This window comes from Gymnogyps californianus, chromosome 26 (assembly GCF_018139145.2).
Source record: "Gymnogyps californianus isolate 813 chromosome 26, ASM1813914v2, whole genome shotgun sequence".
NCBI lineage: Eukaryota > Metazoa > Chordata > Aves > Accipitriformes > Cathartidae > Gymnogyps > Gymnogyps californianus.
Window position 1 is genome coordinate 166,920 of NC_059496.1, and position 6,308 is coordinate 173,227.

Genomic DNA, 6,308 nt, shown 5'->3' on the forward strand with positions numbered 1-6,308 from the left:
TACCCAAGCGCTTGTGACACCCAAAGCACCTGCACATCAAAGCTTCCTGCTCCAGCCCTACCACCTACTCAGGCCCATCTCACCTCGCAAGCACAGCAACAAGCCAACTGCCTCCTTCCACCCTATCCCCCACTAACAGCAACGGCGTGCTTTACGCCCAGCCACCAACAAAGCACCATGCACCTGCTTGCTCACTCCTCCCCTCTGGCGCCATGTGGACCACAAAATACAACCAAAGCCTCGCGAGTCCACACAAGGACACGGACGGATCACTCATCAATTATGCCCACAGGCAAAACAGACTCCACTTGCGGAAAAAAGACATCCAGTTCATTTCCTACCAAGCAAAGCACACTAGCAGAAGGAGAAAGAGAACCAGATCTGAAAAACACACCTTCCCCCACCCCTCCCTTCTTCCCGCCCTCACCTTTGCTCACCATACCTCCACCTCCTCCCACAGCGGCCCAGGGCAACGGCGAATGGGGCTTGCGGGCACTTCATCCCACGTTGGCTCTGACGCTCCTTTCTCCTCAGGGGAGGGCTCCTCACACTCTTCCCCTGCTCCACCGTGGGATCCCTCTCACGGGATCAGCCCTCCACCACCTTTCTCCAACACCACTCCTTGCCACGCACTCCCTGCAGGCCTCCACCACCTGCTCCAGCGTGGCCTTTCCCACAGCACTCACGGCCGCCTTCGGGCCCACACACCGGCTCCACCCTCGCGTCCTCCATAGCCTGCAGCAGAATCTCTCATCCACCATTAACCTCCATGGCCTGCAGGGACACAGCCTGCCTCTCACCACGGCCTGCAGGGCAATCTCTGCTCCCCCGCACCTCCTCCTCTCCTTCTTCACTCACCTCAGGCTCCGCAGCCTTCTTTCTCGCACATCCCACTCCTCTCGTCGCTGCACCTCCCCTTCCTTCTTTTTCCACCACTCTTTCCCCTTCTGAAATATCCTATCCCAGAGCACCTACCACCGGTGCTGATTGCCTCCCCCTTGCACACAGGCGGCTCCGAACTGCAGCCGCGAAAGCTTCTAGCAGCTTCTCACAGGACCCACCCCTCTAGACCCTCCCCTCTACACAAACCCCTGCCACACAAACCAACACAACACCTACGACAGCACAAGCACCTGCACAAAACACAGGCCTACCCCTACCCTTGCACCTCCTCAGGCACATGTCACAGCACAACCACCTGCACAACCCACCTGCATGCTCCTGCCCTAACACCTACTCAACCACCTCTCCCATCACAAGCACCTGCACAACCCACCTGCAACCTCTTGCCCTAGCAACTACTCTGCCACCAATGACAACACAAGCAGCTGCACAGGGCAGGGGCCTGCTCCTAAACTACCACCTCCTTGCCAGCATGGGACATCACAAGCACCTCCTTCAGCCCAAGCCACCTCCTGCCCTAGCACTTACTCACGCACCTAGCACCTCACAAGCACCTGCAAAGCCTGGGGCTGGCCCCTGGCCTCACACCTCCTCAACCACCTGCGACCTCACAAGCACCTGCACAAGCCACGGGCCTCCTCCTGCCCTAGCACATCTCCACGGAAATACCACAACACAAGCACCTCCACAAGCCACCTCTCTTTCAGTCCCACTCACATCCTCACAAAACACTCACCTCAAAACCACCTTCGCAAGCCTGCGGCCTGCTTCTGCCCAACCACCTCAGCACTCAGCACTGACATCGCAGGCACCTGCACAAGGCAGGGCCCTGCTCCTGCCCTATCACCTGCTCAGCCTCCAGGGACATCACATGCACCTCCACAAGCCACCTCCAGCTTCCTGCCTAACTGCTACACAGCCAACACTGACCTCACAAGCACCTGCACAAGCCACCTGCGCACTCCTGCCCTATCACCTCCTGCTCCACCGCTCACAACATATGCCGCTGCACAAACCAGGGACTGCCTCCTGCCCTAGCAATGACTTGCCAACACCATATCACTACCAGCTCCACAAGCCAGGGGCCTGCTCCTGCCCTAACACCTGCTCAGCTCCAAGGCACAGCCCAAGCAGCTGCACAACCCAAGGCCTGCTCCTGCCTTAGCACCTACTCACCCACCTAGGACAGCACAACAACCTGCACAACCCACCTGCATGCTCCTGCCCTAACAGCTGCACAGCCACCAGGGAGTCCCAACCACCTCCCACTGGCCACCTCTCCAGTCCTGCCCATTCACCTACTTAGCCAGCACTCACAGCACTAGCACCTCCGACCAGCCACGGGCCTGCTTCTGCCCTAGCACCTGCTCACCCACCTAGGACATCACAACAACCTGCACAACCCACCTGCACGCTCCTGCCCTAACAGCTACCCAGCAAGCATTCACATCACAAGCACCCCTAAAAGCCACCTCTTCAGTCCTTCCCATTCACCTACTTAGGCACCACGCACATCACAAGGACCTCGACAAGCCGGGGCCTACCACTGCCTTAGCACCTCCTCAGCCACCTCCGACATCGCACCTACCTCCAGAAGCCACCACCTTGCTCCTGACACAGCAACTACCCCAACCACTTGCGACACCCAAAGCACCTGCACATCAAAGCTTCTCCTCCAGCCCTACCACCTACGCAGGCCCATCTCACCTCGCAAGCACATCAACAAGCCAACTGCCTCCTTCCACCCTATCCCCCACTAACAGTAACGGCGTGCTTTAGGCCCAGCCACCAACAAAGCACCATGCACCTGCTTGCTCACTCCTCCCCTCCGGCGGCATGCGGACGACAAAATACAACCAAAGCCGCGCGAGTCCACACAAGGACATGGACGGATCACTCAACAATTATGCTCACAGGCAAAAACACACTCCACTTGCGGAAAAAACACATCCATTTCATTTCCTACCAATCAAAGCACACTAGCAGAAGGAGAAAGAGAACCAGATCTGAAAAACACACCTTCCCCCACCCCTCCCTTCTTCCCGCCCTCACCTGTGCTCACCTCCACCTCCTCCCCACAGCGGCCCAGGGCAACGGTGAATGGGGCTTGCACGCACTTCACCCCACATTGGCTCTGACGCTCCTTTCTCCTCGGGGGAGGGCTCCTCACACTCTTCTCTGCTCCACCCTGGGATCCCTCTCACAGGGATCAGCCCTCCACGACTCTCTCCAACACCACTCCTTGCCACGCACTCCAGGCCTCACAAGCACCTGCACAAGCCAGGGGCTGGCCCCTGGCCTCACACCTCCTCAACCACCTGCGACCTCAGAAGCACCTGCACAAGCCACGGGCCTCCTCCTGCCCTATCACCTACTCACCCACCAGGGACATCACAAACACCTCCCACAATCCACCTCCAGCTTCCTGCCCTAACTGCTACACAGCCAACACTGACCTCACAACCTGCACAAGCCACCTGCGCACTCCTGCCCTATCACCTACTGCTCCACCACTGACAACATATGCTGCAGCTCAAACCAGGGGCCTGCTCCTGCCCTAACACCTACTCAACCACCTGTGACACCACAAGCACCTGCACAACCCAGTTACATACTCTTGCCCTATCAACTACTCACTGAGAACTTAAGCAGCTGCACAGGGCAGGGCCTGCTTCTAAACTAGCATCTACTTGGCATCATGGGACATCAAAAGCAGCTGCTCAAAGCTCAGGCCAGCTCCTGCCCTATCACTCATGCACCTAGGACCTCACAAGCACCTGCACAAGCCAGGTTCCTCCTTCTTCCCTATCACATCTGCAGGGAAAGAGGACAACACAAGCACCTGACAATACCAACACACATCTGGAGATGAAATGGGAAAATTCCTGGAGAGCTAACACGAATGGACTTGCCTACAACATGGACAAAACTCCTCGACTAGCTACCTTGGAAGAGTCTGCAGCTGATCCTTTGGAATTCACCTGTCTCCAGAGAAAGCCCAAATGCTCCCGCAGATGCCTCGGAGAGTCCCAGACAGATACAGGGCACGGACCTGACTCCAACACACACAAAACACCTTGGGTAGCTACCTTGCAAAAGTCTGGGATGGCTACCTGCGCAATTCAGCTGTCTCCAGGGGAGGCCAAACACTCTGGACGTTCCTCGGAGGAGTCCTGAGGAGCTACCGGGCATAGACCTGCCTCCAACACAAAGAAACTCTTCAGCTAACGGAAGAGGAAAATTGTGCTGCTGCTACCTGGGACTTCAGCTGCCTGTCAGGAAAATCAAACACTCTGGCAGATGTCTGGGAAAAGTCCTGACGCAAAAAAACAGGAATGCACCTGCCCCCAACATACACAATGCTCTTTGCATAGCTACCTTAGAAGATTCTGGGGCTGCTACCTGGGAAGTCGCTCATCTCGAAAGGAAACCAAAAGACTCCTGGATATTCCTGGGAGCAGTTCCAGAGAGCTACCGGGCATGGACCTGCCTCCAACATGCACCAATCTCTTGGGGATCTACCCTGTGGAGTCTGGGGCTGCTGCCAGGCCTTCAGCTCCCTCCACAGCAGGACAAAAACACGTTGGCAGATGCCTGAGAAGAGTCCTGGGGAGCTACAGGGCATGGACCTGCTTCCCATTTCTATCAGCAATCAGTCATGATTGGAGCAAGGGCAAAGCCTGTATATTTCAAATGCATTTGACTTACATGACTCTTCAACATACGCCATGACACCATTTCACTAGACTGAAGGCTGACAGCAGTGTACCAGGACACTCCTTTCTGGACACTTCACTCCTGGGTAGAAATCCTAGACGCTTCCTTTCAGGACAGAAACCCAAAGAGCTAAAAGAAGTTCTTTAAATTCAGCACAGCAAAGAAAAAGCAAGCAAGCAAACAAAAACAGCAGGGAAACCCCTGAGGCACTAATGAGAACAAAGGGTCTCCCTTTGGGAGTCCACTACCCCTCACAAAATGGACAAGTGGCTTAAAAAGAGATTCCTGCAAAGAAACGGCACATCGAAGATAACCTTGATAACGCCAGCACAAGTGACCGGTGTGTAAACGGCAGCGCTGACCCTTCTCCTGCTCCTCCTACGAGCTCTTCGCCAGCCACGTGAAGATGCAAACCAAGCATGAACGAATCAGATCTGAGAAGAGCCTGGCCCCAAAAATTAAAAATGATCAGGAAGTCTGTTTGAAATATGGCTTCACATCCACTATCGCGGATGAGGAACCTCGCCTTAAGCACATGTCGTGCCTTGAGATAGGAGCTAAGGACAGTATGAAGTTACCCCCACGAGCAGACGTTCAAAACCAAAGCACCCAGAACACGCAGACAATCCTGCACCATGTTTTCAGCGATGTTTCAAGTCACGTGATACTCAGTCCACGACTTTACAAAACATCATTAAACTTAACGATAGCAGCCTCCTTGCAGGTTGCTTACTCAAAGAGCAAAAACCAAAAAGCCACGTACCCTCGGGGAAACCCTTGTCCTTCCGGGTGGCTGCTGTCTTCCCACGGCTCTTCCTCACAGCAGGACAAATGACCGTGAATTTGGCAGTCCACACAAATTACGAAGCACACTTACTCCTCCGACAGTCATTATATGGGCCAGAAGTCCTCCCACACCCCAGAAGTGCCCATTACTCCTCCAGTAGTCATCAGCTATGGACCGCAAGTCCTCCAGACCTACCTACCTACCCACCTACATACCCACCTACACACCAAATTACTGGAAATGAATTGAATCACAAGAGAAGTGACACTGGCCGAGCCGGTCACACACACCAGACCACAAAATTACAAGACAGAAAACACAACATAAACCACCAGAACTGTAAAAAAAAGCCAAACCCGAAGCCACAGCATACACAAATCAAAGGCCCCTCTCCAAACCCTAAACAGGCAAACAAGCTAAAAAAAGACTCTCCAAAAAAGCAATCCACCCAGAACACAAGAGAAGCCAAAAATAACATAACCCCAGGAACCCAGGCCCAACAAACCCAGATCCTCTCCACAACAACAGCACGCTTTAATCCTGACTCGCTTAAACTCTGGCACCCCAGAACCCTACCACTCTGTAACCCTTGCACACTGTCACCCTAGCATCCCAGAACCCTAGCACACTGTAGCCCGAAGATATCCAAAAAATGAACCCAAACTCCCTGGAGATCTCCGGCTGGGCCTTCAGGTGGCCCCGCCTCTTAGAAGTCACAACTTTGAAATGGGAATGGGACAGCATCCCTCTTCACATCACCTGTCACCCCCGGAAAAAGTGCCTGCCTTAAACACTCCCGGGAGAAAAGGCTGGGGCACTTGGAGACTTTCAACTGGCCCGCCATCACCACGGGGCTTCAGCTCATCATTTCTGTGTCAGAGCCACCAAGCACATCAGCCCG